We start from the raw sequence: 15,413 nt of genomic DNA, 5'->3' as shown, positions 1-15,413 counted from the left end.
TATGATTAAAGCATCACTTGGTTTGCTTTGACACTGATACATTTTCCAGACACACCTGTGGGTGCGGTAGTTTGCAAATGCCTCATTGGTGGGCGCCTACTGCTGAAAATTACCTCTCGTTGTCGGTAGGATTCGAATCTTCTTCAGGCATTCGTGAGGTGACACGATTAGGTCAAGAAAGTGGATTAAGATGTGCTCTATTTATTACACAACCTTGCAGGTGCCACAGTGGGGCTGAGCTCTGCACTGTTGCCTGGGAGGGATGTGGGTTCAAATCCACTTGGGGCCCAGCTTTGTTGATTTAGCTGTTATAAGCTCCAGCCCAACATCTCTCTTTTCCAGCATAAGAGGTTGCGGATAATAAATGAATAATTTCAGTTAGAAAAGTTTTCTTTTCAAAAACTTTTTATTTAATCTAATGTTTAGAAACACATGGCACAGTGACATAATCTGAGAGCCAGTGGTGCTCATAAGAGAGTTGCTTTTCTTTCTCCAGCAGATGGTGCTACTGGCCTATGATAATCACTAATACTATGAAAACATGTTGCATACAATTCACAGTGAAGCAGTTGTGTTTTTAAGACATTTACTGCATCTGGCGTAACAGTGAGCATTAACCTTTACACAGGACAAATAACTTTATGATACCATCAGTCATCTTTCTTTTGGTGCATGTGGGTCTGTGTGAGTGTTTGTATATATGAGAGAGATTGGCACAACCTGCTCATGTGGCAGGTTGACTGAGTTATCCTGGACAATGGTGTGTGTTTGCGAGAGTCCCTCCATATGACTCCTTTCATGAAAGTTTGACTCTGTGTGGTTATCAGTGTGAATGTTGGTGTGAAAGCATATTCGAGGAGAATGTGTGTGTGTGTGTGTGTGTGTGTGTGTGTGTGTGTGTGTGTGTGTGTGTGTGTGTGCGTGTGCGTGTGTGTGTGTGTGTGTGTTCCAAAGCCCTATAATCTCACCCAGGACTAACAGTGGAATCCAAGCAGTCACAACGAGCTCTTTGTGATGAGTGCAGAGCCAGCAGGTGAAAACTCAGAGAGACCATGTGATATGGAGTTGGTACAGTGTTCAGGCTTATCTGCATGTATGTGTGTGAGCGTGTGTTTATGCACGATGTGGATGACCTGCAGCACACATGCTTAAGTGATGCTGTGCATGCCAACCAAGATTAACCATGTTTAAACCTCTGAGGATTACGTGATTTTGAAACAATACTTAAATCAATGAAATTAACTATAAAAGCATAGTTACAGTGGAAAAACATAGTATTTGTCTTGTTTAAAGTGACTACAACCAAACTAAATGAAATCCAAATTATTCAGGCATTTGACTAAGAATAAACAACAAAAAAAGCAACATGAGGCAGCTCCGGTCGCAGTTTCTATTCAAGCCTGAGTTGCTCCATCATCACATACAAATATGGATTCCGAGCAGGACCCGGTCTCCTCTGCCAGGCTGACAAAGCTGTGTCTGTGCTGCGTTGAAGCAGGGCACTGGGGCACAGCGGAGCAGCACATTCAGTCGCTGACATTTCAACAGTCGTTTACATGACGCTATGCCATGAGGACTGTTTTCCTTCCATGAAACGAGCAGCTGCACTGACGCTGGCAACGATGCAGATGAGGATTCTGTGTTTGCATTTAAGTGGCTCATGTTCCTGCTTATGGCCTTATTCAAGACCATCATGTGGAGATTGTTGGTGGTTATGTGCATAATTATGTTTATTTGCTCACACCTACATTTCAGAAATGTTGGCATTGTACAATTTTGCAAATCACGGATGTGTTATAATTGCATGTTTTATATGTATCACATCGTTTCTGAAGTAATGTAGCTCTGATTACATGCATATGAGCTGACTGTGTCACTGGGAGGTGGACTAGATGGCATGAATCTTAGGTGAGATGGCTGCCAAGCTGCAGACCACTGTCTGAGAATAACAAGCAGTAGTGAGATATTGATGGCATTTCCAGTGGCAAATGTGCCACCAAAAGCCAGTATTTTAAGCCTAAACATGATCTTTTCCTTACTGTGACCAGGTAGTTTCTGTGCTTAAACATAACCACAGCGTTCTTGAAACATAAAGGGTCAACATGTGCGCAACATAATGTACAAAACATACATGTTCTTGGTTTGCAGAAATGTACAATGCCAGCATTTATTCTGTTGATTTAGTAGCATTTGCTGTGAACATGATGTGTTTTATGCACTTCATGAGGAGTGTGATGTCATAAAAGCATTTGAATCAAGCATGTGTGTGAATCACTGTATTTCTGCATTTGCGTGCAATGTGCCGCATCACTGTGCATACATATTCCCCTTTTGTTTGACTTGGCCACTGTCACCTCCTGCTGTTCGCCTGTTTGTGTTACCCTCCACTGAGGCTGAGACTTGGACCTGCAGCACAGCAGGAATGACTAAGAAAGAAATGACACATATTCTCTGAGGTGAGTTTCCCCACACTTCTTGGCACTGTCTGGCTCTGGCTGGGGGCCCATGGGCAGGGACCGATGCCCAGTGAGGAGGTCTGAAGGGGGGGAAGGTGGGCTGGATGCTTCTCCATCCCTAGAGGACAGCTGGACTGGTAAGTTTCAACTAAGCAGAACCCAAGTTCTGCCTAATAAACCACGTGTGTTCCAGCCTCCATCGCACACAGTAAGACGTATTTAGTGAGCCGTGCATCTGCACTGTATGAAAATTAAATTTGTGAATAGTCTTACAGCTCAGGAGAATAAGCTGATACTCTTGCCAAGTTTGAACTCTGATTAATGAGCAGGGATATTAGGGGTAAGTGAAAGTAAAACATGCAGTGAACTAAAGCAACATAGATTTCATGGTCTTACCACAGAAATGCTGCTTGTTTTCAGATGAAGCAACCCTGGCGTTGCCCTGGAGTGGCCTTTGTGTTCAAATTGTGACTTTACACCTCGGGGAGCGGCAGCCCTTCAAACACAATTTTATTGCCCTTTCACTTTGAGAAACACAGTAAGACAGCACACAAACATTCAAATAAAAAAACAAACAGGGAAAAGTTTTGTCATCAGAGTCTTTTTCTGTGTCACATTCAAAGACACATGAACAGCGCTGACACAAAATCTCTTTAAAGACTCAGTTTGTGGTTTTAACTGACTTTCCACTTTGCATGCCACCATGTAGAAGATTGTATGTTGTCATTGGCAATATCTGGGGCACAGACTCAGAGCCTACTGAGTGACAACAGGGTGACCGTCATCTTGGCAAGCCAATAATCTGGATCCATTTAAAGCCAAAAAGCATCAGAAAATGAATCCTTTGTGGGTTTCACAAACATTAGTTGCCCAAATTACATACAATTTCTCAAAGAATGCATCACACTGGTCACGGGTGGTCCTGCATACATGACGGTTTTTACATTTCCTTCTATATAACAGCTTTTTCCAAAGAAATCACATTCAATTATTTGCAACATTTTATCAGGACTACCTAAAAACCTTTTATAAACACGACGTCAGGTACATTTAGCATCGACTTGAGTCAGCACAGTGCTGTCAGGTATACCTTTCTCCATTCACCGCAAAGACCCCATCTGGCGGAGGCTGACAGTAAAATAGGCTGGGGCTATTTTATTGTGGTCTGTACCAGCAGAGGTACGGTTCTTGAAATCACAGACCCTCTCATCAAGCCACCAGTATGGATTCCATCTGTATCACGTTACTAACTCCGAGCTGCTCTGTGATGTAGATGTTCCTGCTCTGTGTGTGTTTCTAAATCTTAACATCACTAAACTCTCCTGTGCTAAAAGAGAACAGAATAGCACCCCCTCAACTGATCTCATAGGAACCCCCTCTGAGATAAATATCACAGACATAATTGCAAACACAAAGGAAGATCGCTATCATGGGTGGGTACTGTACGGGCCCAGTGGCTTGAATCCTGACATTGATCCACATAGTGGATCAATGTTGCAACCATGTATCATACAAAAATGTTGAGACAAAACATTTACAGAATATGAGAAATTAATGTCTGTAAACATATTTTTAGAGATTCGTAGAATTAGATTTTTTTCCAACTGTGGCTCCCTCTAGTAGTAGTATATAAAAGGCACTGTGGCAGAAAGCAATATACACCACTACCCTCCATCTATCTGGCCTGGAGACGTTAAGGTGAACGGGCCTAACATAACATATACACTAAAATTGTTTCATTACTCAGCAAAAACAAAAAGCAGTTCAAAGATGCTATAATCATCCAAATATTCCATTCAAAGCTGCACTAAAAAATATGACCCTATTCACCTGGCTGTCTGCTTCAAACTAAAACCCACCTTGCCATGGAATTACTCAAGTCACGATACAGCAATCCGCAACTTTGATGATGATGATGACAACTTCCATACAGGTGCCAGTGACTTTATTCTACAGTGGACTCTTCAAATAGAACAAGAAAAACAGTCTTGGATGAGTGTCGGCTCTCTGTGCTGCTATCTTGACAAGTGCAACCTACAAACTAATGCCGGGTACACACTACATGATATCAGCCCGATTATAGCCCAACGCAGCGACATACAGTGACAGCTCGCATCGTGAACGACAATGAGTGTTGTAGGCAATAATCCCTCATTACATCTCATGTAGTGTGTCATAGTAGACGACAACCGACGCCACATCTGGGAGCCTCACGATGTTACAACAGAAAGTCTAGCATGTTTGATTTTCTTTTTGTCGTTCACGACTTCTCCCGTCACAGCTGTCACTTTGACCAATAGAAACACAGAGCGATCTGCTGCCATGTAAACTGTACGGCAACAACACACCTGGGTTTTAGATATTTCCACTAGGGACGTTACCTCACGGAATAAAAGGAAAAATGAAGGGGGGGAAACAGCAGAGGCACTTTATCAACATGATGAGTACTGCCATTAGCATCAAGCTAGCAAACAATGTTATTTCTTCATAATGGAGGATAAAAAGGAATGACATTAAAAACTAGTGGCTTTTACTTACCACAACTGCAGAGGGTACCAGCTTCATGTGAAACAGACTACATAATGAACAGGCCATTATCTATTATTCCCTCTGTATTTTTATATTTGTACTTTTTATCTGCTCCCGTTGCCTTGATAAAGTTAATGCATCACACCGTCATTTCAAACTCAACAACAAATTCCTGTATCTGTTTCAAATTAAAAGCACCTTATAACTTCGGTTGAGAGAATGCTTTAAGTTTCTAAACAGGCTTTTATTGTGAAACATTTGCAGGAACTTGTGGAGGATTCGGTAACTGTTATAGTTTGCATGTGGAACTTCAAATCTAGCTCCTGCCATCTGCTGGCACTTTTTATGTTACTACAATAACATTTCGGCTGACACATGAACAGACACTGACTGAAATAATAGTAAAAGTAATTAAAAAAATAGGACAAGAATAACATGATGACATCACACACATCATGAAAGAGGACCAAGGATGATTGGTGTGGACCATTGTGTGGTCTGTCATGTCTATCGGCCAAGTCACGGCATGATTTTATGACTTGGGCAGAACGGACAGAAGTGTTGTGTAGTGTGATCGAAGTATAATAAACTACATATTTTTAGCTGCTTACGTCATTTGCTCACTGTTGTCTCTGCCACTGAGCACTGTATTTATTTGTATCATACATCATGTAAACTGAGTGTATTAACCATTTGTCATATCAGCCAGTTTTCACATTGTTAGTGTACCAAATAAACTGTTCATATTGGCTGCTTAACATATCAGTTACTGAGCACAATAATTGCACGAAACATGTTTAAAACTGCTCACAGTAGCTGCTTCATGTTTACAAACTTCTGAACGCAACATTTATTCACATAATAAACGATATAAGTACAAGATAAAACCACAAACATTACTGTGTGGCGCCATTAGCTATTTATGCTCGCACAAGGCCCTCCTTGACAGCTACGGCAGGCACGACATGCTTGTGTTAGCAGCTAAAGCTAGCAATAGTTAGCTTCCTTGTTTATGAACATGAATTATACTGTAAACATAAAAAAATATGGCGCCACAACTTAAGGAGGAGCTTAACATAAATGTGTAGGGCGTTTGTGCACTTTGCTCACCTGAAAATATAACAGGAAACCAGTCTTTCATGAGTATCGGCTCTCTGTGCAGCCATCTTGACTGTCTTACGTTTCACCACTGAGTTTGAAGCATCAGTCAGCTACAAAGCCAATACTGACACCTTGTGGCGGAAACTGGTATGGCCCTACACTTACTTCAGGTGAAGCAGGTGAGTGTTTTTAATAGTGACACAAAATGTTTTAAACTATATTAATGAGAAAAATAATATAAAAATATTACAAAAACTAATAAAGAAATAATTCTGGACATTTTTTGTATTTGCTGTGTTGTATGTAATCATCACCCGCTTACACTGAACTCCATTTCTAAATGCCAGAAGTGACAAGAATTTACAAGAAAATGATGGATAATTAACAATAAAAATGAGAAAAAAAGAAAGGCTTTACTTTTATTCTGGACATTATCTGAACTAACAAAATGTCCACAGTGCCACAAAGGCACAAAAGCAGCGATATATATATTTTTTTATCACATTTTAACTGCATATGTTGGCAATGAATGTATGGTATCTACAACTGTGTAGAATGTGAGTGGACGAAGGCATTTATTTATCTATTTTTATTACTATTTATTACTGATTTTTATGTATGAGCCCGGTCCCTGAGAGCACCTGAATGTTGTTGGATGTTTGTACAATGACAACAAAGAAATCTGAATCTGAAATCTGAATCTAAAGTTGGAGGGCAATGGCCTGTTCCCTACTTCCTACCTCCTCCTGGTGGCCTTGCTCAGACCACACCCATTTTCAAACTCAGTCGTAATTTGGATCTCAACTCTGTAAACATCTGTAAAGTTTGTGGCTGCATTTTGCATAGATGGGACGTTATCCCATTGATAAAAATCTGTCTCACTGACATATAAACAAATGTCAAAGTACTCAAAAATGGCTCATGTGATAGATCCTGATACAAAAGGTGTCACCTGGAGCACATTAACTCTAAATATAACCTAGATAGCTTAAGCCTTGTCTCCACTAAGCAGTCCGGTTTAGTTCAGTTTGGTACACATTAGAAAGGTTATTTTTACGTTTCTGTTATGAAAAGGAGTAGATGGTACCAGCAGGGCTGTCCCCATTTTCATCACCCCTCTGTTGGGGTATCTAGCACACTGATCTGGTACTAAAAGGTGACACTAGAAACCCTCTGTCCATTGATTAGTCAATAGAAAACTGTCACACCTGCTCAGGGGTGACTTGCGGCTGGTTTTAAAGGTTATGTAACCACTGTTCATACATTAGTTAACTATAGCTATAAAATTAAATGTTTTGCTGCCTCCTGCAGCAGCTGTAGACTGAGAAAAAATATTTACTTCACATGGCTGAATACCAGCAACTACCTGCAACTTTTAAGGTTGAACGTTTACTTGTGACGTTACTCAGTGCGTGAGCTGACGATGTGACGATTTATAGTGAAAACCTCCCCTCTAGAAATTTAAATTTATCTTTAAATCATATTGTACAAGTGTTGTGCAGTACATACATTTATACATAAACATATTTATTTGATAAATGTTGATATTAAAAATGTGCAGCAGATTTAATTTCTTGAACAGAGGACCCGATGATATTCAACGAGTTGCTGCAAATTCGCAAATTTCTTTTGGATTAAAATGTTTTTTGCAGGGAAGAAGGTAGTCTCGCCACCAGACAATCAGAGATCTCCGCCTTCTGATAGTCTGGAGACACTCCTTTCTAAAGTGTGTTTAACAACACACCGGAGAAAACGGCCGGCAACAAAGCAACGCCTCTTGCATTTTTGAAAAGGACACGCCCTCCCGGAAAGGTGCGCTCCCCCTTTTCTCGTCCGCAAGGACACAAACACACAGAGAGCTTGAAAATGGATGCCGAGAGATTTAACTCCGTTTTATCAAACGTGTGCTCAGTCCACAAGATTGTGGAAATGAAGGACTTACAGCAACTTGAGCCATTTTGTACCACTACACGTGTTTCTAGTCGGACTATGTTTACGAGCACAAGAGTTCAGCGAGCCACCGAAGGACCACCCTGCAGATTTACTATTGGTTCTGCAACGTAGGGAGTTTTTTTAAACTCTGAAATTGTATCCGCCCATCTAAACACAAAATCAGGGAGAAAGACATCAGTCTTTAGTTAAGCAAAGCGTCTAAAGACTGACTTGTGAGTCTAGGAAGAAGGATATGTACTGTCCCAAACGATGTTACGGTATGATATCTATGGATACATTAAACTATTGTAGAGTTTTAGTTGACAGGATTGATTCACCATTGAGCTAATGCTAACAAGTTTTCTAATGACACCAAAAGACTTCTTAGTTGTTTTTTTTACACCAACTCAATGTCGTCTTTCCAGGACAGTTCATCTACTAATACACCTAAGAATTTTGCAGCAATAAATCGATTGATTTCAATTTTACTGATGCACAGTTTAGCATCTTCCTTTTTATTTTTATTCCTGAAAATTAAAGAAATTTTGTTCATCCTAAACCATTTTTCGGTACATGATAGGGTATAATGTTGGCGTGCAACCCCGTTACGTGGATGATGAACAAGAAGCAGATGTTCCTCTGTATCACCGGTGAAGAGGAAATTCAGCAAAGCTAGATGAAGCAGTACGTGACACCAACCCCGCCTACACTGTGCTGTCTGGGGTGGAAGTACTAAATGGATCTATGTTCTAGGTACATGAACGCAGGGGTTTCTTTTGGTTCTGAAGGTGCTATACTGAAAGTTTCAGGCGGAAACAGGGCTTTAGTCACCTAGTTCTTTGTCTATACACATAAATTGTTATTTTGTGGTCTTGAATTTGTTAAATATAAAGAACTGCAGCTATCAAGAAAACTACAATATCACAACAGGTGGCCAGAAAGACAAGTCCAAATTAATGATAACAATGTTCTGGCTGTGTATGCTCGATCTGCAAACAGGCCAAGTACCAGCAAGTTTGCTTTGATAACTTCACGAGGTGATAATATATCAGTGTTGTTTTATTAGCTTGTTTCCCTGCCTCAAGTGGCAACCCCCCCCCCCCCCCCACCACCACCCCCACCCTGCAATAAAAAATAAATAATGCAGCCTTAAGTAAGACTGTTTTGTTGTAAACAGAAACACAATTAATCCCCAAATGCGAGCCTCACTGCACCGATGAGAACAGACAATTTACTATCCACTGCTACGTTCTGGGAAAACCAACGGATGTGATTCAGAGCCATTACTTTAACTTCCCTGCGTCTGCTTACAGTGTTTATTTAGCTTTAATCATCCACTGTCTCATATTAAAGATAGTTAGCTTTATGACTTCCTTTGTGTCTCTCTCTCTGAAATCCACACCTCACGACTCCCCAGCCCCCTCTGCTTCTCTACTCCCATGAAAATCTACATCCAGGAAGCCCACTTACTATTTATTCTCCACTATATGAAACAGAGTCTGAGTCTTGTCTGTGTAAATACAGGTGAAATGAGAGATCTGCCCGAAGGAGGCGGGGGAATATAAGTCGGATTTAACAGGACATGCAATAGTTATTTTACTGTCTCTTTAACTTTAATCCGTATTCCAGAAGACTTGGCACGCCTCTGAGCTTTCAAACAGTGCCCAGCGACTGTTGTTAATATAAGCACTAAATCTCAATTAACAACAAGGAGACATATTATGTGGCTCCCGAGGAGATTTATCTTCTATTGCGGCCAGGCTCGGGGAACGGAGAAGGAGTATTAGGGAGGATTGAATATGGAGTGTAAACACAGTGCACACGTTACAGCTCATTAAACAGTCAACAGCCTCACACACACACACACAGCACCTGTAGTGTTTTTTCACTGGTTTATCTGTGTTCTGGTGAAGATATCAAGCTCTGGCGCTAGTAGAAGAAAAAAAGCAGCTTTATTACAAACAATATTCCTTCTGGTTTACTTTTCACACTTTTATTTTGTCAAAATCTGCAGCAAATAATCCCCCATAACCTTCAAACTGCAGTGCAAATGATGAAATATGTCAGCAACACAGACTCTGCCGTAGGATGAAGTTCAGGTTCACACTTTAAACCCTGGTTAAAGGTTTCAGTGCAAGAGTTAACACTGGATTTATTCTTATTTCATATTAATTAAATGCTGCGTTCACATGCAATCAGGCAGACGATGTTAAAAATGAACGAACAAATGCCTTTATTGTCACTGCGTGTTCACTGCATGATTTCGACGACTTCAAAGTGAGACCCGGTCGAGTAAGCACATTATAACTAGGCTAAGTTTGACCTCACAAACAGCTGGTGCGGCTGGCAGCTGATCTCTGACATGAATCATAACTTCACCGTAAGCAATCATTTTTCACCCTCACCATCTTCTTGCTTGAGATAAACGAGCATTCAGACCTGCTCTGACCTTTGACCTCGCAGCAAGCTGGTGCCTTTTCATTCCTTTCACACAGCATATGTTCACATGAAGCAGGGGACTAAACACTTATGGAGCCAACATTGTTCGCAGGGCAACCCGCTGATGTCAATCCAAACCAGTCCTCCTCCCACCAACAGTGCCCCTCAGCCATCCTGTGTTCCCTCTGTGAGGGCCGGACAAACTGCTGGTTAGCGAAGGCAGAGGCCACCACCCTGACAGTACACGCAGGCCGAGCGTGACTTCAAAGGGTGCTTTTTAGCCTGTTTTGTATTTGTGTTTTTAATTTCCTTTTCCCTCAGAAACATAATGCTAAAATATTTTACTGTAAACCAGCTGAGTGTCTTTCTGGCTGTAGTCAATTTGGATGTGATGGGATGTGTGGCTTTGCAAGTTGTTTGTGTTTTAATTTAGTTTCTGGCCCACAACTTTACTGTTTAGTCTCACCACTCTCACCGACAGTCTTGTTTTCAGTCGCTGCAACGGAGCTTTGTTAAAGCAACCGCACGCCACCAACACAGCACCAAACGGCAGACAGACAAAGTTAAACGTATAAGCATATATTGGGACATTCAGCTAAAGGGCATCTTTCCTTGAGGAGTTGGTAAGGCTGTAAGTATGGAAGCCCATTTCCGGCAGTGTGATGGAGGATAAAAGGTCCTGTAAGTCATTATAAGTGTAAAGTTTCTTAAAGAATCACTTCTTATTATTTTGAGATATTAAGACAGTATTTCAAGAACGTTTCTCACTATTTTGATAAACTAAATCATTATTTTGAGACACTAAAGCCCTGTTTTCACAGGACTAATATTACCTATGGGACCTCTGGTAATTTGTATTAATTGTGGAAGTCATCTAAGATCTTAATCCCATTCCAATCTGCCATGTTCTTAATTTGTCAAGTAAAAATTCTACCGCAAATTATGTGCCATATTTAGCCAAACACAGAGGTCATGTGATACTATTAGTTTAATGCAAAATGGCATCACTGTGATTTGGGATTGTATTTAGTTTAGCTTTGAGCAACTGGCGTGGTGTAAAGAGCGATACAGTCCACGCAGGGTGGATGGTAGGTGAATGAGTCAAACAGACAAGACAAACAAGACTTTCACCCAGGAGACCGCTGTTTGTGTCTCATGTAAAATCAAAAGTCAATCAAGTTATTTTAATAACAACATAGTGTGCTAGTATGTGTAGCTTACACGAGGCACAATGCATGTAACAACTGTAATTAACACACACATCCAAAAGTGACACTGTAGGGATATCTCATTTGCAGAAAGACTCAAATCCATCAAAGGAGCAAACTCTCGACAGATGATGAGATGACTGACATTTGATGATGTGTAGTAGAATCTGTCCTGTTTATGAACGCCCCCCATAAAATAAAGAATAAAAATAAATAAGGGGTTGTATATCACCGCTAGTGGTGTGTTGCACTGCATGCACTGGGGCGGTTTGCAGCTAAATGTGAGGTGGTCGGGATGAGAGTCAGCACTACCAAATCTGAGGCCATGATTCTCTGCCAAAAACCGGTGGATTGCCCCCTCTGGGTTGGGAGAGAGTTACTGCCTCAAGAGAGGGAGTTCAAGTATCTTGTTCACAAGTAGGGTTGGGATCTGGATCCGGGTCTTTTTTGGATCCATCACATTTGGAGTAACGGTTCCTGCAAACGGTTCCTAGATTGTAAAAAAAAAACGTCACGTGCATTTCCATTAGAGTGTGGCACGGGCCGCATATTTCTGTCCGAACCCGACCGAGCCTGACGTATTTTAATGACTAAAGCACTGAGTTTGTGTCACACAGTTGTTATGGTTACAGGCTATTTAACAGGCCGGGTGTGCAAGAAAGTAGGGAGAAATATAACAAAATAAGATAAAATAGGAAAACTTGTCTCCCTCTTTAATTTTANTGCAACAGTTAGAATAAAGTTTTTGTATTTGTATGATTGCATTTGTGTTTATTATATACTTGTTTAAGTATAGCAAGTATAATGAATATAATGTAGGAATCGGTAAGGAATCGGTAAGGAATCGAACCGTTAAGAAGGAATTGGTAAGGAATCGGACCGTTAAGAAGGAATTGGTAAGGAATCGGAATCGTTAAAATCCTAACGAGTCCCAACCCTATTCATGAGTGAGGGTAGAATGGAGCGAAAGATGGATCAGCGGTTTGGTTCAGCTTCTGCAGTGATGTGGGCACTGCGGTGTGGTGAAGAGATAGGGTAAGGAATACTCTGGAGGGATTACATATCTCATCTGGCCTGGGAACGCCTTGGGGTCCCCCAGGAGGAGCTGCTGGGGAGAGGGACGTCCAGGGTGCTTTGCTTGGCCTGCTGCCCCTGCGACCTGGCCCCAGAAAATAGATGTATGGATGGTGTGTTGTGTAGAATGGAGTTACAAATGACTGTGTGCATCATATTCAGAGGATAACGTCAGTAAATTTGAGTTAAATACAGACTTTGCTCATCCTGTGTAAATGAGGGACACAAAACACACCCTTGGGCGAGAAATTTTGAAGTCACACTAGTCCCATGTGAATAGGGCTCAATTCATTATTTCAAGATTTTTTTTTTCATTATAATAACTTACAGGGCCTTTTCTCACAATGGTAGAAAAGGGCGTCCATTTAAAGCGAATGTTGAGGTTATCACCTGTGCCATTATTTCATGTGCTCAGTCTAGGCCTGTAGTAATTAAAGTGAGGTAATGCTTGGTGTCATGTACAAGTACGGCTGAAGAAAAACCCCACTAGAAATTAAGAACTTCTTACTGCATATAGAGACACTGCATATCATAGTGCACCGAGATTTGTCACACATTGTAAAGCCCTCACTCATCACTGTACACTTTATTCCAGGGCTGGACGGCCTTCTTTGACCTTTCGTAGGCTCAGTCACTGGTGTTTGTTCATTAGTCAACTCCCTTTGTACATTTGTACTTTGATTGAACAGAGATCTGACCGTAGCTACAGCTGTAACTTTGTGTGTGCTGCTGTCTTGGCCAGGTCTCCCTTGAAAAAGAGAGTGTTGATCTTGACGGGACTTACTTGATTAAAAATGGGTCAAATAAAAATAAATGAAATAAAAAAACATCTTCTTCAGCATGCTGTATTTCTCAAACCCTTATGTTGCCTTTCATCGGGGGGTTATTGGAGGTTGGATGCAGTTTATTCATGTATGTAATTCTTTATTTGGTCATGTGACCACCAAAAATAAGTAAAAAATACACTGCACTCGTAACACTGCATTCTCTTTAAACTATCTGTGCAGTAAAGTGTGGTGTGTTTCAGTTTGATAGACTGAACAGACATTGTGCTTCTCTGGTTGTGTCTTCTCAAAGTTAGAAATGTAGAAGCACAAAAAACTGTTTGTGTATTAAACAGATACTAAACATACTGAACTCGACTCTGGGTCGACACTGGATCGTAGCTGCTTTGGTTCCAAGCTAACTGCAGCTGACATCCAGGCAGGGGGTCAGTGTTTGATTCTCAGAAGACACATTCTCCTGCTCACGCTAATGTCCGCTTGCATGGCACCAGAACTCTTTTATTGGCTTAGCAGAGTGTAAAAACATGCTTGTATGGAAAGCTGAACAAAAGAGCATGGAGAACAAGTTAGCAAAGAGAAGGTGGATTAATGTCAGTCCTTCGTGCTTCTTCTGACTTTTCTTGAGGCTGTCTGTATGGTCTTCTATGTGCAATATATGGTGACTGTTTGCATTTGCATGTGTGTGATCCTAATCGTCTTTTCTGCAAGCGTCTGTTCGGCGTGTTTGCTCTGCGCTGACATATGGTGCCATGGCCGTTTCTCTGCACTTTAACTAGACACACAGGCTGTGAGGAATGTGTGTGGGAGAGGACAGCCCTGAGCTAACAGACTCTTCTTCCACCGCCATCTCTGTTTACCTGCTATTGTTCACAGCTTCTGTTTGGAGATGAAGAGAGAGGAATGATTTATGTGTGTAGTGACAACAACAACTGTTTGTGTTGCAGTGGCGCCAATGCGTTTCTTTATCCCGTGGAATCAGCTGAAGCCCAAAGGCGCTGACTCTACAGCAGTGTTCTTTTGTAGACTGCTCTGAGTTTGAGAAAAAAAATCGAGCTGATGGATCAAAACAGTCATGTTTTAAATGACAATTTCTACGCTTTTAATTTGAAGGCCAAACCGTCTACTTTCCTGTTTTGTTAATTTCATGAAACCTTCAGGTTCAGACCGACGGTGACTGTTGCGTGCTGTTGGTGCCATAAAGTTCCTTTTGGTCCAAAAAAAGATCGTGTGAACAGGATGACTTACTCAGTCATGAAAAACTTGACAACATCTGCTCAGCAGTCGAGAGGGACCCAGCTGCAGACATGATGGCGGACATGGGCGCAGCCATATATCCAATCCATACCGGAAGTCCATACCAGAGGTTGGTCTGTGTGTGTATTATTCGCCGAAGAAGAAGAGGTAGAAGACAACGGAGAAGACGAAGAGAAGAATGCAAACAATGCACGCACGACTAAGAGAAAGAGCAGTAAGGGAACGAGTCTTTTAAATATTAGAATTAGACAACTTTATTGTCATCGTACATTGTACAACGGAATTCTGTTCGGCACTTAGCACTAGCAGTACTAGCCAGTAGCTAGCACTAGCATAGAGTATCAAGCCGCTGCTTTATACGCACCGTCATCCAAAATGTGGAGCATGGACTGGTAGCTGGAGAGGTGCCAGTTCACCTCCTGGGCACTGCTGAGGTGCCCCTGAGCAAGGCACCGAACCCCCCAACCGCTCGGAGCGCCTGTCATGGACAGCCCACTCTGACATCTCTCCACTTAGTGCATGTATAGGTCCAGTTTGTGCATGTGTGTGTTCGGACCTGTGTGTAATTGACAACAGAGTGAAAAACTGAATTTCCCCTTGGGGATTAATAAAGAGGGGCGGCAGTAGCTCAGTCC

This window comes from Epinephelus moara, chromosome 11 (assembly GCF_006386435.1).
Source record: "Epinephelus moara isolate mb chromosome 11, YSFRI_EMoa_1.0, whole genome shotgun sequence".
Classification (NCBI taxonomy): Eukaryota; Metazoa; Chordata; class Actinopteri; order Perciformes; family Serranidae; genus Epinephelus; species Epinephelus moara.
This window is presented reverse-complemented; position numbering follows the sequence as displayed.